General features: G+C 38.9%; 1 protein-coding gene across 8 annotated transcripts in view; it reads left to right on the top strand.

The window, feature by feature from the left end:
* The window catches only part of NFIX (nuclear factor I X), a 241,737-nt gene that overhangs the window by 92,566 nt on the left and 121,248 nt on the right, over positions 1–27,923 (top strand). The window lies entirely within an intron of this gene.

Genomic DNA, 27,923 nt, shown 5'->3' with positions numbered 1-27,923 from the left:
TGGTTTTTGTGTTTAATTTTATCGGCAGTTGTTTTTCTCCAAAATGTTGCTTTTCTCTGTATGTTTCCTTTCATCCATAATTAGCAAATTGCTAACTTGAGAAATGCACTAGGATGACTCCATCATGCTCAGTTATTTGAAAAAGTCCTTCTGTCAAGTAGTCTTTCTTGATTTCCTGCTTCTTTCCTACCTGTGATGCCTGTAACTTCTTATAGTAAAGAAAATCCCTTCTGCTGAAAGCTGGGGGTGGGGTGGTGGTGAGCATAGAATAAGAATATTTAGGTAAATGTCAGATCAATAAAGAGAAAAAGGCTTTATTTAATTAGAAGGCAAATTGAGAAATACTTATTTTGGGGTGAGATTTTTGTTTCTTTGCTTGATTTTCCCCTTCTTCCTAATTCCTTTTGTTGGATCAGTTTAATGTATCAGCGTGCCCACAGCTCGTAAACTGGAAACGTACCGATAGACGCTCCTGGACAAATAGTATGGCAGATTAGAGCCATAAATGAATTTTCAGTGTCTGCCGTCCCACGCAGGAACAAGTTTCTCAAGGGAGAGTAAGTGTGGAAGGGGTGGTTTGGAACCCTTTTCTTTCTTTTGTTTTCATGGCCTCTCTTTTTTCAGCCTGACTTTACTGTGGGCGTGTGTAGATACACACATGCCCCTACTGTATTTAATTTTTATCTGTTTTTCCAGCTCTCTTTTAGTTTTGCTTTCTTGCAGTTGAAACAGAAATGCCTGGTTAATTTTTAGCCCTATGTCTAATTTGCTTCAGACTTTGAAATCCAAATTGGTTGGCTACAGAACATTTCTGGATTTATCTTTTGCTGTAGTCGAAAGGATCTACCCCAAATTTCCCCTTCCTCCTTATGTTGCTACTGTACTATTTCTCGCTCCTTTTTCTTTTTCATTTGCTTTTAAGAGGTCAAGGGTCCAACAATAATCCAGCTTGCTTTCCTGGATGCCACTTCCATCTTTGTTGACACTTTTTCTTCAATAATGACAAAACTCTTCTGTGTTAAATCCAGTTGTCTGCCTTCTGGCCACCTTATGTGTCCCTACCAGTCTGTGTTTCTATAGCTTCAGTCTAATAATATTGTCAGGAGTCTTTTCTCCTTTTTTAGAATATGCCCACCCAGTGTGTGTCCTGCAGCCTCTGGACAATGTCAGGAGGTTCATCTCAGCGCCTGCGGATGGCATTACTGGCACACTCATATCATCTATTCTGCACAGCTCAGGGCACTTCCAGGCCTGGCAAGTAACAAACAGTGTTCCTCTGTTCCTTTTCTTCAAGTGCTTTTCCTTTCCCTTTCCCACTCTAATTAAAGCAGCAACAAAACTAGGCCCCATCACCTTCCCAGCCAAATTCACACAGATCCATTTTAAACACAGAGCAATCCCCTCTCCCCTCCTGCCTGGAATCAAATGCCATAACATGTACAAACCTACAAATTCTGTGCATGGCCCATAAAACTTCCACCTATTTTATTTTTTATACATATATATGTGTGTATATGTATATGTATATATATAACATTTTTGTACATGGAGGCACATTTGTGTAAATCAGAGTATGCATCTACCAGTTTGTGGCAATTTTATCCTCTTTCAGTCCAGAAAAGCAGCACACACAAGCACAATTAAAAGTGTAGGAAAATGAATTTGAAAAAGTATACCCTATCATGCTTTCTAAAATTAAGATAAATCCCAAACACTACATCTGAAAGAGATTATCAATCATATCCCAAGTTAAGTAAGGAAAGGTTAGGCAAATTCTTGAGGTGAACAAGCTAAATCACCTCTGGTGATTTATGTTTAAGTGATTAAATAGCTTTTCCCAGATGTTGGCAAATAAACTAAGCAAATCATTTCTAAAATGTAATTTGATCTCTAAACAATTGATGTGTTAATATTTTTGCTTGCATTCTCATGAATTTGTATAGGCCATATTCTTCACTCCCCTACCCCAATGAAAAGCTTCAGAGTCAGGAAGGCCACCTAAACCTAAAGCTATTTACAGACTAATAGCTGTCTGTGTAAGAATTTGTTATCTTCCAGTTTTAAATTTCTGAATGCAGATATCATAAGTTGTATCAAGAAATGGTTTGGTTACTTATATTTGATGGGATTAATAATATGCATGATATTATTTTGCAAGTCAAGGTTCTCTTAATACTTCATTTTAAGAAAAAGCATTTAACCTTTTAAGTTAAATAATGAAGACTAAGAAAAGGTATGGTGGAACAGGAAATTTAATTCATGCCACTGAGAGAAGATGGGAAATAGAACTTTTGCTAAAAACCCTTTTACTAGTAGAAAAAGCTAGATTTTATACCCTATCGAACTTTAAAAATTGATTCTGTGTTTGGCCTTAGAATTCCAAGTTAAAAGAAGTCTGAATGGTGCCTGCTCCACTACATTGCTTTTTATTCCTGTACAGCTCTTAAATAAAGATAGCAATAAGTAGCATAGGCAGTAATAATACAGATTTTTGCTGACTGAAAGGGCAGAACTGCATGCTGGGAGAATAGTTCCTAATTCTATGCTTTCTTGCTACTTCATTTATTATTGGACCTTTCTGTTTTAAAAAAAGACCCTCAAGGAAGTTCTTATGGTAAATACAAGAATGGGATGTAGGATATTTGTAGAGAAAAGTCAGGGTGTGGGAGATCGCTATCCCCTCTCCTGATTGCCTGTTTTTTTAATATATGTATTTTTCCCCTGCTGTAGGCTTGTCCAGCTGTAGAGGAGAAGGGGAAAACAACCTTGGGGCAGACTTGGAAAAATCAATGTTGTAGGATAAGCTAAACTCACCTTCCTCCTTTTCACCGACATTCTCTGTCTGTGAACACTTGGACTATCTGAGTGTATATCTGGGTCAGTTATCAGATTATTGAAGAAAAAACATTAAATATACTGTATAGGTTTGGGAAGACATGTTGCCAAGATGCCATAAAGCTCAATTCTAAAAAGTGGCAGTATTATTTATTTATGTCCTAATCAAAAATAACACTTTAAACAATAATAGCAGCAGTAGTATTAAAAATTATTGTAGGTCTTGGCTAAGAAAATATGTAAGATATGTAGAAAACCTTTCCATCATAAGATTTTAATGAATTTATTAATGTCTTCTAGCTGTAAACATAATGCACATTTTACCTCTTAATCTACATGTTTTTCCTCATAGAATAAATAGCAATGGGACTGGAGAATGATTTTAATTGGGAAAGTGCTGTAGCCCCAATACAGTTCAGGGTCCTCCCATAGGTACTGCTGATTCTTTAAGAACAGATAGAAGATTCAGATCCCAGCTTTGCGATATCACATCATTAGGTTATGTGCAAGTGATGGTCCTGCTCTTTCATTGGTAACTTGTTAATTGTGCACAAGAGAATGAAAAAGGGAGTAAGAGAACATCATTCCTATGGTGTGGAGGAGAGACTATTTATTCAGTTGTTTGATCTTAATTGCAGATGTATAACTTAGTAAAATAGTGCACTTTACTAGAATTTAGAGCAATTTGCTTTTGATTCAGTTAATCTTATTTTTAGGGGACAATCATGTATAAACCTATAATTTCTACCCCAGTTTAAAACCATAGCCAAAATATTCATCCTTACAGATATGATCTTAATACCGATAGGCCAACTGATTTATCATCCCTGCCAGTCAGGATACTGGGGGCATTGTTTTAGCTTTCTTAGGTATATCTTGGTGTTACGAAAATTTGTAAAACCTACCTGACGAAAGTTCATACGTTGAAGCACTAACTTACATCATTGTTTTATTATAGGTCATGTTAGTTTCTAAGTATTTGTGTCTATTCTTTTATTTCTTTTAAAAAATAGTTTGAATTGTAAAACAAGAGGAGCATTCTCCCTTAGCAAAGCCATGCTTTGTAAACAGCTAGGGACTTTTACTAGATCCACAACTTAGTAATCTTCGCCAAGTTCAATGCCAGCCGTGTATCCTATTCTTACCATTTTGGTGTTTTCTTTTCTTCTTAGTTACTTTATTTGGTTATGAAGATGACTGCTTTGTGTACATCAGGTTTCCCCCTAAAAGTAAAAGGCACCATCTCTTCGGTGCTAGGTTACTTATTGGGCACAAAAACAATCTTCTTTTAATATTTTATATGAACAGTAAACATCATAAAGGGTGTTATGCCACTTCCTACATCATAGGCCGATGGTGAGTTACACATTTGTCATAGCTAAGGAAGGATGAACCCTATCCTGCACTGGTGAGATTCTAGAAATGGCTAATGAAGCTTATTGTTCAGCTTTTAGGGAAATATGAACATCCACCTTTCCAATTAGGTATAATGAATGACATATTGTAGACTGTTCCAGCTGCCTGAAGTCTGCTCTGAGAAGTTGTGTTTTTAAGATAGGGAAGTTACTGTTGCGTTTTAGCCTTGGCAGTCTAGCTCTGAAAAAGTGGATTAAAATATTACAAATAATATAATGTACAAAAATAGTACATTATTCACTCTACATATAATGAATTTGAGGGGTGGTGGAATACTGTAACCAGGATGCAATCTCCCTCTCCTCGTTCAAGAAAGAAAAATGGGTAAATTCTGCTTTTAAAGACCAAGTACAGCCTGTCAGGAGCAGCATTCGCTCTGGAAAGAGGAGCAAGTACAAGAATTAAAATTGCAGTAATTCTAGATTGAGCAGCATTAGGACATCTTAAGATTCCTTTCCAAGTTGAAATTGTTATTCTAGTTTAGAGAAAACCAATTTAGTTTCCAGTATTAGTGTAAGTGCCAAGAAGGTGAAGTATCTCTACAGTAGAAAAACAGATGATTTCTTGAGCAAATTCTGTTTTAAATAATGCCACTGAGGAAGGAAGGGCATTGCGCTGCTGAGTGGTAGTTACGAATTCCATCATTGTTGGGGTGGTTTCCCTATTTAATTTTAGGGGAACATGTGGAACTATGTGGACAAACCTTCATTCTTTCACATTTGATTACCAAAAACTTCCAAAAGTACCCCAGTGTAGTAGTAGTAAGGAATATATATAATTCAGGAGCCTTATCGAACAGACACACCAGAATGTACCCATGATGGAATAATGGAAATGTGTATCCAGTTTGGCTTTAAACAGGTGCTGTTTTAGAACTGGGAAACTAATTTGTTTGGAGATCATTATGAGGTGAAAAAAACAAGTGTGTCCCAAACGCAAAGATAGCTCTGCAGTATCATCTTCAGCTCTCTGAAAAGCTCTTGACTATACACAGAGAGGGGCTTAGAGGAGACAGAAGGATGAAAGACTTCTGAATTAAGTTCTGGGGAAATGGGGGTAGTGAGATATTTCAACATATGAATGCATAATAGAAATACATTAAAAATAATAACTGAGTAACTAGAGTACAAATGTGAGTGCTGAATTAGGTCTGCTGAACGACACGCTACCTAATTGAGACACTGAGGTCGAACAAACTTCTTAACAGTATCAGTTGAGAAAATCAATTGCAATTCATAGTTCCCAGCAAAGCCAAGTGTTTTTCCAGACCCACAATGGTGTTTTGCTGACTGTAGGTGTCCATCCCTTTCGAAATCAGTGGATACTAATATAGACTTAGAATCATGAAAAATTAAGTTAGCAAAGAAATAGCTATGTCTGTTTTTTGAAGTGCAGAAAAACAAAATTAAACAAGCCCACCATCAGAAATGTGGAGCACATTCCTACAAGAAAGACTGTACATAGAGTCGTAGGGGATGTGGCAAAAGGAAAGGAGAAAAGAGAATCAAGTGACACAAAAACAAAACAGCTTTGATAATGGTAATAAATAAAGTAGTCATACATGGATTGACAGGTACTCTGATGAAGTGAGTTTGATCTATGAAAGCTTAAATATAATAACATTGATTAGTCTTATATGAATCACATCTCCCTTTCCCTGTCCCTCTCCCTCTCCCTCTCTTAGCCTTAATTTATTAACCTATTTTAAAAACTCTGTCAGCCCCTCAGGTACAAAAAATTGTTTTCCATTCCTACAGCAAGCAGAGAAAGATCGGCTAGATTATGTGGGCATCTTTCCCATCCCCCATGCTTTGGGCACATTTTTCTCTGCCCCACCTGTTTTCTGAAGTGCCAGTTCCTGGAAATGCTGTAGCTTGCATGTCTCCTCCCATAGATCTTGCTCTGCACCAGGTTGAGGCTTGTGAAGTTCCATCCTGTTAGTTGTGACTGGCATCAGGTGCACGACGTCGTCCGTGATTATCTGTATGCCCTACACGTGTGTTAAGAAGATCAGGAACTCTTGGTTTTTCATCTCTCTCTCTCTCTCTCTCTCTCTCTCTCTCACACACACACACACACACACACTGTTGTAAGTGAAAGTTGTTCTCTTTCCTGGAGTTGGTGTTTAAATGTTTTGCAGAGTGATTGATCTTGGGAAAGAATGAATAGTCCTTCTGTACTCTCTGCAATCTGTCTGAAACCAAGGCATTAAAATGGTGAGTGAAGGAACCGAACTGCACTTTGAGCGGAACGTGTCCATTCACACATAATATAGCATATTTTAGGCAGACTGAAATAAGGTTGTAAATCCATCCTCTTCTATGGCCATCAGTGAGTTAAAAATGTAATACAAGTGCTTTTAAAGTTTATTTCTATCCTTTCGTGCCGGCATACCAACAACCGAAAAGGGACTCAACGTTGTTTTAAGTGGTTGATGAGAAATGAGATTGCCCCTGAGTAAGTACATTGAGTTTCTTCCCCAGGCACCATACATCAAATTAACTGGAGCTCTGGTCTGGTACAATCTTCTGCTGTACAGGGTGCTCCTCAGACTTCCTGCTCACCTTCCACCTCCTTTATCTAATCCAGTCTTCCCATCTCATTCCCCCAAAGGTATCAGCAAGCTGGTTCATTTTGGGACATGCTCTTCTTTCTCTCATGGGTAAACCCAAATTTTATTGAATGCTTTACTTTGACCCAGAATTTTGCAGCAACTACTATGAAGCAATTCTGGATAGATATTACAGAGATTAAAAGTATACATTAACTTGCCTTTCTTAAATGCTGTGGGACATGTAGCATGTTTCAGGCAGGGTCAAACCAGGGGAGGGGGGGGGGGAACCCATGACATCTGGTACAAAAATTCTCCAAGTCTGCTCAATTGCTAAGATTTATCCAGCAAAATTTCTCTTGTTTCTCTGCTGAGCTGTCTGATTTGAAAGGTCCTTTCACGGACCCAGCAGTATAAACACCACACCATAAAAGCCTTATTTTAGTCCTTGTTTGCTTTCATTTTCCAAGGTGGGTGGAGGCAGGGAGGGTTGGCTATGTGTGGATTCAGCTCAGCAGGTCCAGTAGAGCAAGAGAGGGGTGAGGCTTCGTAGTGAGGGACAGAACTTATTTCCTTCTTTGGGTGCAATGTGACCCCTTGGGTAGAGGGGAAGGGGGAAGAGGGAGGGAGTGTAGAGGCATGGTTTACTTTCTCTTCCCTTCCTGCTTCCTCCCACTACTAGCCCCATCCTGAGTTAGTGCTGGAGGACTTACCTCACCCAGGCTGTGCCTGAGGTCCTTTTCCTTTTGATGGTCAGACAGCGTTGTCACGGGGAGCAGAGAAAGGCTTAGCTCCACTCCTTCAGTACTGTACGCTCCTGTGCCAGTCATTCTTCCTCAGCTGAACCTACTTTACAGGGTTGTTGGGGGAAAAATGAGGGAAGGCCTTTCGGTACATCGCCTTGAGCTCCCAACGGAAAAGGAATTACAAATAAATAAAGGTGCCTGAAATCTGGGGTGTGAGGATTAGGGAAGAAGGATGGGGTCTCAAACATCTAGCAACCAAGCTAACAGTGTAATCTTGCAAAAGGAGGAGCTAATTAATTAGTCAGTTTATTACTTTGTTTTGTTTTGTTTTAAAGCTGCATCATTATCATTTGTTTAATTATCTAGCTGACCTTATCCTAAGGGAACAGCGTAGACAACAGTTTAATCATTTTGGAGGGAATGTGAAATCGTAGGATATGCACTTAAGCTTGCTGACATCTGAAAGAACTGAGGAGAGGAGATAATGCTGACTTTAAGATGATTCCTATGTTAAAAATGTAATTTGTTACATGACATTCTTATTCCAGATCAACCAGGGATTACTTGGTTGAAACCATACTTTACCATACATACAGAAACCATACTTTCTACTGTATCTTGTAATGTTGAGATACTTACTCTTGTAGTAATCAGTTTCTGTACCTGGGATGATGGTGTAGTTGTATACATGCCCAGCACAACAATCTTCACAAATTTCAGTTTAAAAAGTCTGGGGCTGCTGGGGCATATTGAGTAGTGCAGGACCATACACACCCAGCTGGCTGGGGAGGCTAGACTGTAATTCATATTTCCTTTATTAAAATGAAAACAATTTTTAAAAATATTTATGACTATACCCCTTATAGCAATTCAGGGGACTTTCTTACCTTTTTGGTTGGCGAAACAGGCATTAGAGATTTGGCGTACTGCAGGTGCTTCAGAATAGAGGTGTTTATGTAGCCATGACTTCAAATCAGTCCAGATTTAAGACTCAGCTCAGGAGATGTGAGAGTAGCAGACTACCTATTTCATGGTTTCACCTCGTTCACATACAAAGAAGAGATGTGGGGAGTGGGAAACCATAACTATAAAACTCTCTTGGTTCTTATTAACCTGGTTAATAACCTGGTTCCCTCTATGTTTCTGATTAACCTTCTATCCTACAACAAAGGACCTGAATGCAGGTTGTGCTTTTCCATGAGTGCAGAGATAGGCAACCTGTGGATATCATAGGACTGACCCTTTGGAGCTAACCTGGGGATCATACCCCGGAACTCTGACAGCTAAATGGCTGGATTTTTAATTGACTTGCCCTAGATTTAAAAAAAAAAGTAGAAGAATATGAAAATGTGTCAAACTCCAGTTTTATATATATAGGAGAGGAGGTCACATAATTGGTTCTGAACCTTTAAGAATGAAAATAGTTAATACGTATTTTACATATTACAAACTAGCAGGCCGTTTTTGCTGTGACGTTTCATGTATCTTTAAATAGATGACACCAAAGACCTCAGTTGCCATATTTGCCTAAAAGAAAAATGATCCTGAATTTAAGATGATACCCCCTCCCTCTTGCAAGGAAGATCAGACTGAAAAAAGTTAATCTGCCTTTATTACTATATTTCCAGTGCATCTAAGACAACCCTCCAATTATAAAGGTAAAGTATTTTGTGGAAATATAGTCTTCCTTTCAGGTAAATACACTGCATGTCATATTCTAGATGGCTTGGATTAGTCTGTCTTCTGTTGAATGCTTCAGAAGTAAAACTGCACTGCAGAGCATGGTGGCTTCTATGTCCAATAAATTTAGACTTCTGAAGTGCCCAAATGTTGTGGGAATTCTTTTTCCCCTCCATATTAACAGTGATTGAATTGGAACAAAATCTTGGAATATAATATTGGAGTAAACCAAAAAAGTGGGAGGCCCTAAATTTAATCACTACCATTTTTTTCTATCAGACATCTTGATCCAAAAATACTGGCTTGAAAAGCCAGCGCCGCCATGTTATGATTCTTGCAGAAGAGCAACTGCCATAGAATTATAATTTCAGCAAACTCCTATGTGGAATCCAAATTCCAAAAACTCTTCCCAAATATATGAGTTCCCTCTGCGTTCCCCCTTTAAATCTTGGCATTGTTACAGGGGGAAAATAGGTTTTGACTTGGCTTCTCACTTTGAGACAGCTGTTTTGCATAGAGCTTGGAAGAAAATTGAAATCCTTATGCTCATATTAGAAAAATGCGAAAGAAAGAAAGAAAGAAAGAAAGAAAGAAAGAAAGAAAGAAAGAAAGAAAGAAAGACAGACAGACAGACAGACACGCAGTTATCCACTCAGTTCCAACTACAAGAAAGGGAATTTCCTTGGACTGGAGGTCGTTATTATGGTAATAATGGCAACAGCACCCTTCCGAAAGAGGCCGTGGCTGCCCCACTACTTCCATGGGGGCTCAGTGGTTAAATGTAGGGTTGAGACTCCATCTCTTTAGCGCTAGCTCCATTCATTGTGCCATACTGGCTCTCCTTCTGAGTTCCGTATGCTTTTTACTTCATGATTTTCATCGACTCTGCCATTAATCAAATAGCAACTACCTCTGTGCAAATCACTGCTAGGTTACTCCTATACATTTAAACCCAGGAGCTTAGCACAATTCTTGTTATTTGCACTTAATTCCTGCATACTCTGTCTCTTTCTCTCTTGCTCAGTTGCTCTCTTGCTATCTTGAGAGATGCACAATTTTTAAACAAGCATGTTATACGTAAATGGCCCCAGTTTTCTTATTAGACATTTTGAGGCCTCATTGACTGAATAGAGAATGTTGTTCCAGGTTTTCAGGCTATAATACAACTACTGGCAATAAAGGGAGCTTCCCCCCTCATGCCATTGGTGTTCCCATAGAGGCCAATTTGGACAGAATAGGAGAGGAAGAGACTGAAGTCCAATTCTCCCATTGCACTTAGTAAACTTGTCGATGCTGCCCGACTGTGTGTGCAGTACATCTCTTCAGTCTTTGTATTGCCATTTAGAAAGATCGGTTGAGACAGATCTCAGCCTGAAAGAGTATGAAGCAACTGCTAGTCACAAAGACAGTACTTGATTAGATTAATTGGTTTAATTTTCTATAAGGTGCCTTCGTATCTCATGAGAAAGATTTGATCTCGTCCTGTGTTTCTATTTAAGGGGAGCTTCTTAGGATATAAATTACTAGTCAGTAGATCCAACCTGTACCTGGCACTGATGGCGAAATACAGATTTATAAACAGATATTCTGCTAGTCAGCGAAGCCCATTAAGAATTACCTCTTCTTTCCAAAGTGGCCAGGTTTTTTCCCTCCATAAATTGGAAAAGTTGTCAGTACACCACAAATGACTAATTAAAGAGTGTCCTGGCAAGGAGGCAAATAAAATCATGGTTTAATTTACCCAGCAAATGAAACTCATTTTAAGAATGTGAAATAATGGTGAAAAAAAAGAAAAGAAAAAAAAAAGCCGTCCTTTCAATTTCTTCAGCATGTTGGGAGAGCATGCAAACTCCCTAAAATAAAAGCAGGCAAGTTTATTTTTTTTCTTTTGGGGGGGTTGGGGAGGAGAAGGGGAGGCCAAGGGCCACAGTGGGGTGAGGCAGTACCACACTTACATTGCAGACAGAGCTGGGCCAGGATTTTTAGCCTGCTTTTTTCATTTATGAATAATAATGCATCTATTGGCTTCCTGCTCGCACAATCAGTAGTGAGTGACTTGCCCCTAAATCTTGGGGATCTGGGTGGAATTTGAGGGCTGCAGGAGAGGGTTTTCAAGGCTGCTAGCTGCCTAACATTGTTTCAAGAGCTGAATTAGCTTTTTTCTCATCTTTTCCTCTGACATTAGGATTCAGAATATTAAACAATGGAGCTTCCATTCTTTTGTTAGCCTATTATTACCTTCATCAGTCTGAAGGCTCAGTTTGCCAATAGAGATAGTTAAGTGTGAGGAGACGGCAATGAATGTCAACTTGTGATTTTTGTCAGTCAGAGCTGCTCCAGGAAAATGTCCTCAACTGAGGTCCTCCCTATTAGGGTAATGCCTTTAAGGACTAGACATTAGATATTACTAGTAGCGCAAGAGGGGCTTGGATTTTGTTTTTGTTTTACTTTTTATTTGTAAGAAATGAGTAAAAAGCTCCTGAGAAAGACTTTCCCTGAAATTGCCATTTTTCTTTTCCCACAGTGCACAGATCAGTGTATACGCCCTGCAAGAATGTATGAGTGTCAACAGTTGCGAAAGGTTCTATGTACTGATACTTCTGCTGTGCCAAGCTCTTGAAAGGGCTGTTCACGAAGCACGTTGGTGTGTTCTGCAAAGCATTTGTGCTTGTAGCATTACAGCAGCTACATTGTCAGGGAGGTGCAGTATGCTCCTTTGAAGGTCTGTTGTGGGGGCTGCTAGTGAAGCAGCTGTGCATGAATGTACACACACAAAGAATTGGGGAAAGTCTTCAAAGCAGCCAAGCTAAGCCTTTGGAGGACATAGCTATTTTAATGTTCCAAAGAGGGAAGTTTTGCTAAAACTTCTTTTTTAAATGTTTTCTACAGCCCTAATTACCCCTAGTGGCCCTTCATGATTACTGAGTTTTAGTGCTATCCAGCCATCCTTCAACTGATAGAAAACAAACCTTTGCAATCCCTGTTCTGTCTTATAGTGCCCCTGTTTCCACTCATTGCCTTCACCTGAATTCTGTCCAAGATAAGGATCACAAATCTTAGCAAATTTTACATACCTTGAGGCTGTAATTGGGTAGTGTCAAAGGGGAAAATAATACTTCAGTACTGGTATGGTAATGCATACAATGATTTAAACACATTATGCAAACTCTCTGTGCATCTTTCTGATAAATATTTAATTGATTCCTAATGTAATGTTAAAAATATGCAGTGCCACATCTATTACCTTCATTCAAGTCTCGGAAAGATTGGGTGTAATGGCAGAATTGTGCCACAGTCCCAACCAACAAAGAACTTATTGCCATTGCTTATTCCCAGGTATAGCAATATGCGTATGAAGACAGTCATAGTTTTTACACACATCTCAGAACAAAATCTTCCAGCATTGTTTTTACAAATTTGTGGAACAGTGGAAAATATGATCCCTAAAAAATAAAAATAGTAGAGTTGCATTGAAAACTTGATTTTTGAATGCTTGAATTCTCTATATATACTTGGGTCAGATATGACCTAATTGTGGTTTTGTCACTGTGAATAAGCTTCATATTCAAGTATACTCTCTTTGCTTCATTTTCTCAGAATATGTTTCTCATATGATTAGTGCAAACTTTATCTCCCAATCAGAATTTAAAATTTATCAGATGTCATTGCAACATTGCACAGGTCAGGATGTGAGGAAGGAAATGTATGTTTGTGAGGAAAAAGGGTTTATGCAACCAAAGAGCACTTTCATGATGGCCAAACCATGACTTGATGGATCATGACACCTGATCTGTGCAATAAGAACTTATATCCATGTATCTGACAGATACAGGGTTTATAAAATGATTGTCCTGCAGCATATCATTACTGCATTTCATAAAGATCTCAGGTTTTATGTGATCTAGCTCATCTTGCCTTTTCTATAAGTTTACTAGATTTCTACCAGGAGGAGCAATGAATTCTCCATGAAGAAGCGATCGGAGAAATGTGTAGACTATTGCTGGGCAGGAAATACATTGCTTCCACTATCACTCACTTAAGGCACTTGTGGTCACGGCTGATGGCAATGTTAGGTTAGCACTTACGTCTCAGCAGGCAATTTTTTTGTTTTTTGTTTAAAAGGTACTGAAGTGATGTTTGCAGTGAGAAGAATAAAAGATTTGGGTTTTACCTTTTCTAATTGTTATTTCACTACACAGCATACACTACCCTGTGCATGCTTCAAAAATATTTGGAAGAAATGCTTTTGACCTGGTGTGAGCAGAGCATCTCTTTGTTGCCTAGAGACTCTTGGGGGTGGGTGGGAGAGTTGATTAGAAGCCTGAAAAAAGACAGTGGCTTTAATGAATAACAGAGAGGTGCTTTGCTTAGGTGAAGTCTAATGCACTAATTCTGAATAGTTTTTAAAGTGTGAACAGTCCTATATTGTGTTGTTCTTTTTAGTAGTTTGTATTTTTTTTTAAAACCTGCACTGAAGAATTTAATGTGGGTTACTCTGAGTGGCCCTTCAGGAAGAGAGACATGGTATATATATTAAAGAAACCTAAGGAAGGAATCCAAGCCTGCTCCGTGTATTTTCCATCAAGCACTTCTGCTAATGCTGAAGTTCATCCAAACTTTTCTTCATTCCACTAGGTCTGCATGAAGTTGCTGCATAAATTCCACTACAGTGATTCTATTGTAGGGCTCTCTTTTGTCTCTGATGCATTCTAGTTCTAAGCATTTAGAGATAAACTATAATAGGTTCAGTGGAATTTACCGCCTAGCATGTGTGATTAGCAACTACTTTTAATTACTCTTGACAACATTTTAGCCCTATCAACAGCTTTCAATGGATAATGGATACACTAACATCTGCTGTCACTTTTTTAAAAACAGAAATTAGATTACAACCATGGTTAGGGAAGTGACATTTTTAGGGACTTACAATTATACGCCAAATTTTAGGGTATTCCACTATAACTCCAGTCATCCCTTCAACTTCTAGAAGTCTGCCAAATTCACTTTATTGAAGAGTGACTGAATCTCAGTGGGTCTTGCTTCTGAACAAACAGGTCACCAAATGTGAGACCCTGTACATTAAGTTGGGCTTTAGGGATCAGTTGGGATTGTTGCTGTTGTACCAGCCACCCTGCTGCATAACAACCTCCCTGCTTGACTGGGTTGACAGTGGAGTTCCCCAGGCTTATGGTCTTGGGGGACTTCAATCTGCCTTCTGGGAATGGGGTCTGAGGTGGCTCAGGAGTTCATGGCCACCATGACAGCCATAGGCCAATCCCAGGTCATCCAGAATCTGACATGGGACAGTGGTCACGCACCAGATCTGGTGTTCCTGTCAGAGTAGTGGCTCTGTGATCCAAAATTGGGGGAGCTTTTAGTGTCCCCCTTGTCATGGTCAGGTCATGCCCTGATTACCATGGGAATCCCTTGTGCCACCATCCACTGCAGGAAGGCAGGACTGGATTGGCTCACCCCTGGTGACTGATGGACCCAGATGGGTTTCAGAGGGAGCTAGGGATTGTTCCTGCTGGTCTATCTGAAGCCTTGGTCGCTGCTTCGAATAAGAGGGCAGCTGATGCTTTGGATTGGATCATGCCTATGCAACCTCTCCCTTCTCCTGGATCCTGTCATTCCCCATGGTTCATGGAGGAGTTAAGGGAAATGAAACAAGAGAAGAGACATCTGGAGCATTGCTGGCATTCTACATGGGATGAACTGGACCAAGCATAGGTTAGAGTTGTTATTAAGGCCTACCTTGTGGCGGTAAAGGTGATGCGTCAATACTTCTCCGCCCTTATTGCATCTGCAGATAGCCGTCCGGCAGCCCTGTTTCAGGTGATATATGCCCTCTTGGCTAGAGGGGGCTTGGAGAACCCCCTGAAGGGATATGCAGAGGAGTTTGTTCAGTATCTGTCAGGCAAAGTCACTCAAATTTGCTCACAGGGGGACGCTGGACGTATTGCAGGTGCGGGGGAGATGTCTTGCTGGTTATCTGGAAATGGTTTGAACCTGTTGGGCCTGATGAAGTGGACAGGGTCCTTAGGACTGTGAGCTCAGCCACCTGCTCTTTAGATCCATGCCTATCCTGGCTTGTTAAAGCAGCCCAGGGGGGTGTTATGTGAGTGGATTCTAGCGATGGTGAATTCTTCTTTGAGTAAAGGGATTGTTCCTTTACCCCTTAAGGAGGCAAGCTGCATTGGCTACCAGTCTGCTTCTGCATCCAATTCAAGGTGCTGTTTTTGAACTTTAAAGCCCTACATGTCATGGGGCCAGGTAATTGAGGGACTGCCTCTCTCTGATTACATTTGCCTGTCCCACTAGATCCAACAAAAGGATATGTTACAGGTCCCATCGGCTAGGGAGCTACATTTGGTGGGTCCTAGGTGGCGGGCCTTTTCTATCGTGGCACCCACTTTATGGAACGTTCTCCCCTCCTCCCAGTTGAGTCTGGCTCCATCCCTATTGACTTTCCAGATATCCCACAAAACCTGGTTGTTCCATCAGGCCTGGGGACCCCAAGGGGCTGATGAGATACTGAGGTGGCTCCATTGTTATTAACATCTACTCTTTGCCTAATATTTATTCTCTTTTTTAGCCTTGTGTTTTTATAGTTTTAAAAGGTTTTTTTAAATAAAAATACTAATAATAATAATAATAGCAACAATTGTTCTGTACATTTTAATGATTTTTTTAGCCTTGTTGTATGCTGCCCAGAGTCACTTGTTTGTAAGATGGGCGGCCATATGAGTTTGATTAATAAATAAACCAACAAATAAATGAAGCTAAAATTCATGAATAAAATTGGTACCTAAATCTGAAAAGGGAAGTAAATATTCAACATACAGTAAAGCAATTTGACAATATAGACATAAATCATTGTATAAAATGTAAAACTCTGAGGTATTAATCATAGAAAAGAATGCATATTGCTTATTAATGTAAGCCCAATTTATGTACTTTCACTGCTGTTACATAAAATTTGGCTGTGTTATATATGATAGAACTTTTTCTTTATCTGGTAGAAGAAAGTAGAGTAGAGACGCAAGGACCCCTTAAACTGAAGGTGTGAGGATAGAGGTGTTTATTATTGGGTAGAAAAAATGTAGGAAGTCTTGGGGAAATCTGAAACATTGTATTCAGCATATTCTCCTGAGTTGCGAGTAGAATCCTGAAAGTGGCATTGCTATATATGGCCAATTTTACTGCTGTACTATAAAACTCCAAAGTCAAGATTCAACGAGAGCAGTGGCCGTGATCACTGTTTGGCTCCTTTATTTTGAAGCAATAGTGTGAAGAGTTGATGCTAGAAAAGGTTTCAGCAGTTTGCCCTCCTGGGGTAGAGCAGTGCATCTTCCCCCTGCCCAAAGCCAACTAGGCTATTTTGAAATATGAAGCAGAAATCCTATTCACTTCTCTTTCTCCATGACAATAAAAGTATAAGAAGTTGGATCTAGACTTAGTTATAGCAGACCTCATGAAATCAGTGAAAATTAAATTAGAGATCAGTGCATCCACCTTTAACTATGACATATTTGGATCCAGTCCAATAACAAACCCTATGTGAGCATTCTCTGAAGTGTGTTTAGGGACATAGATGTGCAAAAAAGTCTTATTTTAAAGTGCTGAAGCTACTTAAAGATCTATTCAGAATTGGGACCTGGGATGAGATTCATGAACACACTCTGGCCGTTTGTATGAACAGGTGAACTCCTACATACAATTGCGACCAATTATATAACCGTTTCCTGCTATTTCGTAACATGAAAAAGTGCTGCCTATAGTGGCCATTTCTCACTCTGGCTAATGGTGGATTGGCCCTGGAGGTTTTCTCAAAGGTTCCAGAGTACAGAACATGTTATTTGTTTGATTGATTTATATAGCTACTCAGCACATGATTCAGGGTGGCATATATAAATTAAGTCCATATAAAGAATAACACAATGAATAAATAGTTTTTAAAAAGCACCATGAAAACATAAAGATATAAAGTATTATGAAAAAATCAGCCAATGGGCGGCTATATAAATATGATAGATAGATAGATAGATAGATAGATAGATAGATAGATAGATAGATAGATAGATAGATAGATAGATACCACTCCTTGACCCAGACAATGGGGAAAGAGAGCTCTTTAATGCCTTTTGAAAGGCAGGCAAGGTCAGGGCCAACCAAATCTCGGGGGAGGGGGGTGCTGTTCCCAAGGGAGAGAAGGCACATCTCTGGGTTACATCAGATGGCATTGCCAAAATGACGGGACCCAGGCTGCTTGGTCTAGACTCACAGTCTTCCAGTCATACTAACCATTCAATATGGTGGCAGCAAAGCTTTTGAAAAGCCCACCTCTGGTGTCTTAAAGAAAAGAGAGAAAGGAGATGAATTATTGAACAGAAAGAGTGTGTGTAGTACTTTGGAATGGATCTGCAGAAAGGCTTTCATTTGGGTTCTGTGTATGCTTCTCCCATTGTTCCAGTGGCCTCTGTGATGATGCAAAGGGCCACCATAAAGGTCTCCAGTTTTCAGTGAAGTCTGCTAGCTGATGGAATAGCAGAGTTCAACTTTCACTCCTTTTGGCTCACCGTTCCTTGAACTGTAGTAGTAGTAGCTTTAATTATTATGTGCTTATAGACATAAAATAAAACAACAATTGATGTAATAATATACTGCAATCAATTACAACATCATAATACATAACAAGGAGCCTCTAAACTAAAAGGCCCTTGACATACAATAATATTGACCTGTATGCATTCAAAGTGTTCCATAAGAATTTGTGTATTTTAAAGCAGCTTCACAGGGGGTCAGGGAAAAGAAATGTTCTTAGTTTTGTTGTTAAGTTAACTGATCCAATTTCAAGTGTAATCCTGATGGGAATCTATGCCAAAGGACTGGAGTCAGGTGAGAAAAAACTCTTAACTCTTATGCAGCTATTTTATCATTTGATAGAGCCAAATGACCCTGGTGTGATAATCAAGTCAAGTAAATAGGTACATGAGTCATTAGCAAGTTTCAAATAACTGGGTGTGCTCGTCTTATCAGTATGTGCTGCCATCTTTCTTGAAGCCCCAACCACTTGGTAATAAAAAGAAGCAGGGGCAAAACAAGGAACGTCCAGAACAGCAGCATTCTGGACATGAATCAAAGGGCAGACTGAGGTCTCGGGTAATCTGGCCAAGAGGCCATTACAATAAGCATAACAGAACCACAAAAGTAGTGGGCAGTGCTGTTTCTCTCTCTGCAGCTTCTCCATTGTTGCCTGCTCATTCCACTCAGAGGACTGCCTGGGGGGGAGAGGTAGCCCTTGGGAAGATCGACCCATGCTGCAGGGGAGAGGAGAAAACTAAGAGCCAAACAGGTCCATTTGCTGGCATTCCTGGCCTTACCAGGGAGGTGAAGTAGACTTGATAGTAAGGGAAGTATCTTCTATGATTGTAGGCAACACTCCTTTTCTTTTCTCGTGGTGACCATTTTGAATCAACTGAACTGTCTCTCGATGAGGCTCTGTGGAAGGCCCTGTTGGCTGTAAAGACGTGGCTTTTCTCCCATGTACTAGATGAGCCCATTCTGGGATGAGAAGTGTAGGTTATTATTGCCAGCCCCAATTATATGTTGATTAGATGTTTTTGCTTGCTTATTTTGGATTTGTATAGTATTTCTTTCTTTCTTGATTTTGTTTTAATTTTTTAAATTGTTGTACACAGTCCAGAGTTACAAATTGTGAGAGGGGCAGGTTTACAAATCTGATAGATTGGTAGATAGGTAGACAGACAGACAGACAGACATTCTCATTGGTGGCTTGCCGGATCAGTTACTGTGAATTGTAAGCATCTCTCTCCCTGCTTTTCATCAGGGCAAATTGTTTTCATTTAAATTGCTTTTAGAGTTATGTTACCAAGTAAGGTTAATATTGCTTCCACAACTGGTTCTATTATTCAGCAATTTTCTTACTGTAGATTTATAATGCTTGGTTTTATGAAAAATCTTATTTAACATATAAATGAAAAATTTTGAAGTGGCATGTTCATTAAGTATAGCTGGAATTCAATGAAGTATTTTTCCTACAATTGTTTTCTCTAACTGCAATGTGTAAATAATCGTGTTCAACATGCTTCATATATGTTCATTATTTAGTCATCTTTGCAGCAACTATGTAAACATTTATAGAGTTTGAAATCTGGATTGCAACAATGCTATTTTCTATACCTCTCCCTATCTTTCTCCCTTTGCAAACCATCCTTGCTTCTGCTGCATCCGTATAGCACTTAACATATTCTCTTTTGTTCTTCAGAGTCCTCACCTCTCTTTTTTTGGCTATTCCTCTTACGATCCAGTCCTCATTCATTTTCTCTGTATGGTCAGACAACCTCAACATATTTTTTTTCAGACTGTTCAGTGGTTCTGTTACTTCCTACTCTTTGTACCCCAATGAGTGTCATTTCTCCAAAATTGTTTTTCTGTAACTGCTTCTTGTATTCAATCTGCATTCATTTATTGCATGCATTGCATGCACAACTGCGGTGTTTCTCCTGACACACCTAGCTGTTCCATGTAACGAAGTGGGCAGATTTTTAGGCATTTTAGCTTTTTTTTGACAAACAGGAGAACGTTCATTCTTTGCATACTACACATTACCTTTTTACTAAGATTTACTTGTCTTAAACTTTCTCCACCCATTTCCCCATCTTTGGCAAACATTCTACCAAAGCGCAGAAATTCATCCTTTTGTTTTGCTCTGGGTTTTTTTTTTGCTGCCAGTTGTGAATAATTTCCAAATGTTCACTCCATTTTAACTGTGAAACACAAGTATCTTGGTCTTTGATACATTAGTTTTCAGATCCATACTCTTTGTTGGATCATACAGTCCAACATTTGCTGCAAATCGTCTGAGTTTTCAGCCAACTGTGTAGTATTGTCTCCATATAAAAAGTGTAGGTGGAATCACATCCCCAAACCACTTCAACCATCATCCTTAGCATTCTTTATATATTTATCCATAAATACCAGAAACATCACACATGTTTATACTTTGTACCCTGCTGAACCATTTGCTAAGCATTCCATTTATTCTCACACTTGCCTCGCTTTCATCTTGTATTGCTATCGCTGCATTTAGTAGCCAAGCTTTAGTTACATATGAACACAAAACACTCCATAATTCAAATTTATTGACTTTATCATATTTTCTTTAAGTAAAAATATATGGAATTAACTTTCTTATTTTCATTTATTTTTATTAGGCCTGCAATGCAAATTGGGATTGAAATTAAAACTCAGAGCATGGGTGGTAATGTATTGTTGATGGAACAAAATTTGAACTGAGTGTTTGTAATTTATGCAGCCCCAGGCATGTTTTCTCAGATACGTGGTTCTTGATTGCAAAGGGACTTAACATGGTATAAATATGTGTGAGATTGCAGTCCATTGTATTCAGTAATAATCTTCATATAGTCTAAGATCACAGATTACACTGAGCCATGGGTTTCTCAATAAACTACAACTGGGTGGATTTACATAGTACATTAAGCCTTCAGGAATAGTTTACAATAAAGCATAGTGGCTGGATTTATATAGTATGCTATGCCCTATTTTGTGATAGGGCAATAGAATTGCGACAATATAAAAGGACTCTTCTTCATCTTTTCCCTTCCTCTATGCCACACCAATCTGCTCTATATGGTCTCCATATTTTCAAAATATGTAGCCTGACAAGGGGCCAGTCACCCCTGTTGTGCTGACAGAACTCTTCTATCAGCAAAAGTCTTTAGTTGGATTTCATCCTAAAACTGCAACACTCTCTGAGGTAGGCCGCTCTAAATTATTTGAGGTTTACTTTTGAACAGATATGTATAGATTTAACCTATGCTACCCTATTCCTCTAGTGTAATGATAACATGCTGAGTAATATTTATATTTAAACATACAAATGTACAAAGTTTAATAGAAGCATGTTCTTCCTGTTCCTGGTTTTGTTATTTATTGAGTTTGTACCTCTTTACTTGTGTTAAATAATTTTAAGAAAAGTCATTGTGTATATTTAATTCTTCATGACAGTACACCATTTGGAGATTTTTGAGCAGTAAAATGAATTTAAAAATCTTTTTTCAATGAAGGTTGTATTTTAATTAGCTTGATTTCACCCATTTTCATGAATGTCTCTTTACTGAATTGAGAATATGCAAGCAGAAAACTGTGTCCTTGCATAATATGGTTCCTAGCAGAGACATTCAGAAAATGGGTGAAATGTTCTGCATACTCTGCAGCAGAAAGCATGGAACTGGAATCCTTTTAGAAAATTGCACTGTTGGGGAGAAAGAACATTAAAAGACTGGGTTTAGTTTTAACTCAATTCCTTTCAGTAACTAGTTGGCATGATTGCTTCTTCTTTTACAGCATTGTTGAAAGTGCCAAATGCATATTATATTAGTGACCCCACTGCCACCACCAAAATAGTGACATTTTTAACAGTTTGGAGAAAATTAAGGGAATGTTGTCCATCACTAGGAGGTTGAGATGCTAATGCCCAGTAAACCTTTTTTTCTTCAGACCTGTGCAGATATGGGACTTCAGTACTTCATTTCCTTTAAACTTTCTGTCTCTGCATTTTCTTAGTGGATCACTTCAACTCGTTAAGTATTACGACATGCAGGCTTCACTGTCTAACTAAAACTATGCTGCCTAGAGTTGCTTGGACAATTAAGGCAATTTATAAATTGAACAAATAAACAAGCCAGTTAGTAAGATGAACAACACTTTCCTCTGATTCTGAAGTCTTCTTTGATGCTCTGAGGTGCAGATTCAGCAAATAGCAGATATTCCTTTTGACTTCTTATAATGGATTCATACATGGAATCATCATTTTAAGCGGAATATATTTTTGTTTGCACTCTTAAGTCCCTTAAGGACAAATGAAAACATATGCAAGGGGATTCTTTATAGCAGTGATACAACCAACAGAGCCACCACCAGGTTCCACCACATTAGTGGAATGGTATGTGAATATAAATAGACTCTGTATATGTGAGTGAGTAGACAGTGTGTATGCAAAGCATGGAAGTGCACCGGGATCCCCTGACTTAGGGCTGTGGCCCTGTCCATTATGGACATGCATTTCCTAGGATGCTCGTCCAGAGTTAATTTGACCCAAAGCACTATCCCTATACGAGGCCAATGGAAAACTGCAGATGTTTAAATGTTATTGCAAGCTTGGGCAGATTCATCCTTCAGGCCAGAGTGGATGTTAAATGTTGTCATGACTATTGTAGACCCGAAGACTTTTTAAAAAGAGTTAGTTAGATATAGTTGATTTTGAAGAATTAGAAGAACAGAAGAAATATTGACCATAAGATGCTCTAAATCAACTCACCTTTTCCTTCTTGGGATTCCAAATCAAAACACAAATGCAACTCAGAGAAGATGGGGGAAACACAGGGTGTGATTCAAGAGGGCTGGATCCTGATAGTGAAACTCCCCTCCTCTGCTGACTGTCCCTCCAGCAGTAATTTTTCCTGTTTGCAAAGGCTACTGACACATGTCTGTGTAAAATCTCTCGTTAGGCTCCTATGTTTACTGCTTGCCTGGGTACTCCTGGGCTTTTAAGGTGCAGCTCCGCTTCAAAGGGCCTGTGTAAGCAGGTGTTCACCACAGCTTTTTAATGGTGACTCCCTTTCTCCAGGTTTCTTAGCTGTCAGTTGAGATGTGAGGCAAGAATAGAACCTCAGGAGAGTTCTCAGTGGAGCAATTGCCTGCCCTCCCCCCTTCATGTACACCTGATGCACTGTCTGTGGCTTGAACCTGATGGGTGCCCAACTCCTTTGAGAAGCCTGGAGACCCTGGTCATTGCACTTAGGCTGGGTAGGCTCAGGCATTTGGCAACCTTCACTCGTGCAAAAGTTCACAGGCATTTGAGGGACAAATGAGGAAGTAAGCAAAGGCTGTTGTGTTCTTATGAGCGTGCTGGTACAGACCAAGGATATGACTTAATGACATTTCAATAACAATACTGTGCTGTTTGTGCTTCGTTCTTTGTTTTTGTTACCTGCCCAAACTGAAGCTATAAATAAACAACAAATCCCAGATAGGAGAAACTTTGGAGAGAGACCTTTGGGACTGGTGCTCTGTTATATTCTTCTTAGAAGGTTAAGGAGGTGGAGTTTTCTCTGTGATCAGCCACAGTTTTACAGTCATATTCTTAGCACATTGCACTAATCCATAATGTAGTTGTTTGGTTCCAATAGTGTGATGCTTGAACCTAGCTACTGGAGTTTGTACCCCATAATTTATGACTTAGTGTTATTTTTGAAGCATATTGAACAAACCAGAGCTAAGTGTGATATTTGAATCCATCCTAATGGATAGATATTACAATGAGGAAATTTTGCTATCTGCTCCACAGGGAAGATATCAGTCTTTCCCAGTCTTCTTTTTCTGATACTGTGTCGTTCAAGTGTCTCAGCAAATGCTTTTTTTAATCTCTTTTTTTCTTTTTCTGCTGGCTGTTCTTGACTACCTTTAGCCTCTCCTTATGCTACATTCCATTTTCATAACTCTGAAATTGGATTATTTTATATTTTTATAGTACATTTTCTATTTTGTATTAAAAAACAAAACAAAGTGGCTTTAAAAAATTTTTTAAAGTAAATTTAAAACTTTTGATATTAAAAAATTACCAGTATGGTGGAGGGAAGGAGAAGAGAACCCTGAAGCGTTAATACTGGGAAGACCTGGGGGCAGACATGAGCCATTAGCAGAAATCAGAAAGATATAAAAGTAGGTTCCTCCTGAAGATCTAGGGGAAGCATTTGAGAAGGTGAGATACCACCACAGACAGGGTATGCTTATGAGAAACCACAACATGACTTATAAAATATAAGTTTATGACTTAGAAAATATAAGTCATCCCATAAGCAGCAAGACCTCTCTTATAATCTTGGTGACTGTCCAAGTCTATAATGGAGAGAGCAACCTATCAGATACCTGTTGTTTATATATCAAAAGCATAATCTTTAATGAGCTCTGCAGCTAATCAGCAGCCAGTGTAGATTGATTGATTGATTGATTGATTGATTGATTTAGCCACCCATCTCAACGAGTAAATCTGGATGGTGAACAGAATTAAAACAGAATAAAAATAATAACAAACATTATAAAAATTAAAAATACAGGCAGCCAAGAAACAAGAACCCAAATCACTAACACAACCAGGAAGCAGGTCTCTGCACACCCTCGAGGCCCCAGGCCCAGGACCTTACGAAAGGCCAGCAGAGTCAGGGCCATCCTGATCTCCAGAGGTAAAATGTTCCATAAGGTGGGTGCTACAGCAGAAAAGGCATGTCTTCTAGGCCCTGCCAACTGGCATTCTTTGGCCAACGGGACCCGAAGCATGCCCATCCTGCCTGACCAAATCAGACAGGTAGAAACAACTAGGGAGAAACGGCCCCTCAAATAACCCAATCCTAGGCCGTGAAGGGCTTTCAAGGTGACAACCAGCACCTTGAATTGCACCTGGAAGCACACTGGCAAGCAATGTAGCTCATGGAATAGTGATGTTATATGTGCCAGGTAACTGGCACCATTTACTACCAGATGAAGCTTCTGAATGCTCTTCAAGGGCAGCCCTTGAAGCAACGGGAGTAGTTTTTTCAGTACTAGTGTAATATGTGCCTGGTCATCATATTTTACATTAGCAGCATCTAGGCCAAGTACAGAGGTGGTCCTCATAGAAAACATGACAGTAATCTAAATCTACTGATGCACTGACTATAGTGGTCAGGCTTTCCCCTGCGTATGAAAGGATGTGGCTGATATGCCAAATGAAGCTCGTATTAGGCACTTCTGGCCACATAAGTAACTTGGACCTCCATGGACAATAACAATGATTTTGATTAGGTGCTACCAGGTTGGTGATGACTTCAGGAGAGAATGGGACAAACCTACTCTTTCTGAGCAAATGCAAATTCATATAGAACACAAAATCTCCAGTTCCTCTGCCAGGGCACCTCCTGCCATAAAGCCTTAGTTTTTTCTGAAATTAATTAGTTTACATCCACTACATTACAGTATCAAAATACTGATTAGAACATTCACAGTTTTTCCTGTTTCAGGTGTTGTGGGGAAATAGAATTGAATATTATCAGAATATTGATGATACCTCATTGCAAAACTCCTGATGACCACCCCAGCAGCTTTGTACTGTATAGACATTAAATTGACCAGTATTACTCTCTGAATCCATCCCTGCAAGCAGGAGTAATAAACAGAAATAATCTAGAAGAATGCCACATTCGGCAGAATGAAAAGCTGCCAAAAAAGGAAGCAGATCAGAAGAGATGCACTTCTCTATCTTTTCCCATGGAAGATAATACATCTGGGCAGCCAAGGTTGAACACATAATAAAAAGTTTTAAGCACCTCACCTCCAGAGAGAGATATTTATGACTGGGCAATAATTAGCATACAGCCTCTGAGTCCAGTTATCAATAATTTTTGACATATGGCTTGCAGAACTGAATAATGTATTCCAGTTGAATGCCGAGTACAACATAATGCAATTGTGTTATTGATGAAAATAACAGTTTAAACAGTTTAAAATGACAGCAATCAATTACCCTTATAGTATGGCACATCTGGTGACATAAATATATTAGATGAAGTTGAATTGCGAACACGAATCCCATCTTCTGAATAAAGAAGATGTGTCTTGCTTCCCCACTTCCCATATTCATATTCATCTCTCTCATTTTCAGATATAGCATGAACATGAACATGTGTTTTACCTGTCCCTGAATTACATCATTGATTGGGTTATCATAGGATCTGTTGAAACTGTAGCTCCTCAAAGCGTGAAGTGTCTATATCTATAGCAGTCAGTAAATGGTATTAAGAAGTTGGTATTTTTATCTTGGACTTGACATTATCCTGAATAATTTCTGTTAGTTTTAGCATTTACAGAAATAATTCCTGATTTCATTGTGTTAAATACCTGTCTGCTAGCATAGACTGGACTGAACACATAAGTAGATGTCAGCCATTTTTGTAATTGCAACTGCTGTTTTGTAGCAAAGATGGCTACTGATAATTCATACGTGTGGCCTGGTCACTCCGCATTGTTTGTGTCTGCGAAGATCATGTGGAAGAATTTGTTATTTTGAACCTGCATGTCTGAATGTTTGCAGGAAATGCATTCAGCAGTTTATAATTCTTTAAGTCCTTGTTCTTTCATCAAAAACTCAGATTAAAATAATTGTTTTTCAAGTTTAAAAAGCCATTTTATTGTCAGTTTCTTAGTTGACATTCAGTATAGCTTTTCTGAAAAGAGAAAATATACTTCATGACAAATATCAGTTAAAATTATTTTTGATTCAACATTGGTTTGAAAAATAAAAAAGCTGAGAAAGAAAAACAATATAAATATGTTGTTAAGCTGGCTTTCCTTAAAATATATTAATGCAAAAGTTTTTGAAAAAATAAAACCCTAACTGTAATCCTAAAATTAATTATTCATTTGCCTCCTCCATTCTACAAAAACAAAAACACCCTATTAAAATAATATTTAAATAAAACATCAACAAGAAATACATCTGATATAAAGCAAGGCAAAACATTGCAATAATTGGGTTTTTGGTTTTTTTTTGATCCTGGAGAAGTTATTACCCTATAAATGCCAAGGTGAATAAAATATTAGCTAGTTTTTGTTTTTTTAAGGAAATGGGTTACATTTCATATAGATTAGGTTTTCTGTTGTGGGTGAGGAGGTGCAGGCAAAGACGTTAGAAACAAATGGAATGAGCCACAGTCAGCACAACTAAAAATTGTTCCTTTGAAACCACAAGTTTCTTTTCCAGTGGAAATCCGTTTTACAGAATAGTGAACTGAATACAGGGCTCAGTAACTAAGACATGATTCTAAGTGCAAATCAGGTGGGGGGGTGGGGGGGGGAAGAGGGCAAATCTGATCCACAGAACATTTATAACCATTATTTCTAATGTAACATAGAACATCAATTTTTGAGCCCATAATGTCTGTTTATTTTTGGCTTGCAGCTATATGCAAACCCAGTCAATATAATTTGTTCAGTGAACCTTTGTTTAAAAATCTTGGTTTAACATTATGTGACTCATCCATTGAGTAAATCAAAGAGAACAGCATGCTCTGAGCGGATGAGGGCATAAGTTTTAAAGAAGCAAGCACCAGGGTTCCCTGGGGGCATCTATCGTGGGTAATCTATTCATAAATAAATGCTGTACCTAGTTTCTGCCTAGTTTGGGGGAACCAATCATACTGAAAGTGGGGAATAATGCATAGCACTGCTCCCAAGTGCCCTGCGGTAGAGTCTGTGTGGCTTTGTTGTTCTTCCCTTGTGTGCATACTCCCCAGGATCATGGAGATATTGAGCCTCAGCAACAAAAATATGCAGGTGTGTTTGGAGAAAGAGAAGGTCACAGACTGGAAGGTGTAGCTGCAGAAATGACTGAAGCGCAGTGCAAGGGAGTAGATTGTGTCGATTTGGGCTTCTGGACACAGAGAATGTGAAGTGTGTATTGATGCTGTCTAATAAAAATAGCCTTAATTCGAGTCAGAATCGTTAATAACAACTTTTAAAGGTTTATCATTTGTACCTTCTGTTTAAAATGTAAGCAGTTGCATTATATACTATATTCAGCTATGTCTTGGGGCACATCAGATGGCTCTCTTGTAGAG

The sequence above is a fragment of the Python bivittatus genome, unplaced genomic scaffold, assembly GCF_059951505.1.
Source record: "Python bivittatus isolate LINGU-HERP-01145 unplaced genomic scaffold, Pbiv_v1 ctg000220_np1212, whole genome shotgun sequence".
Classification (NCBI taxonomy): Eukaryota; Metazoa; Chordata; class Lepidosauria; order Squamata; family Pythonidae; genus Python; species Python bivittatus.
This window is presented reverse-complemented; position numbering and strand designations above follow the sequence as displayed.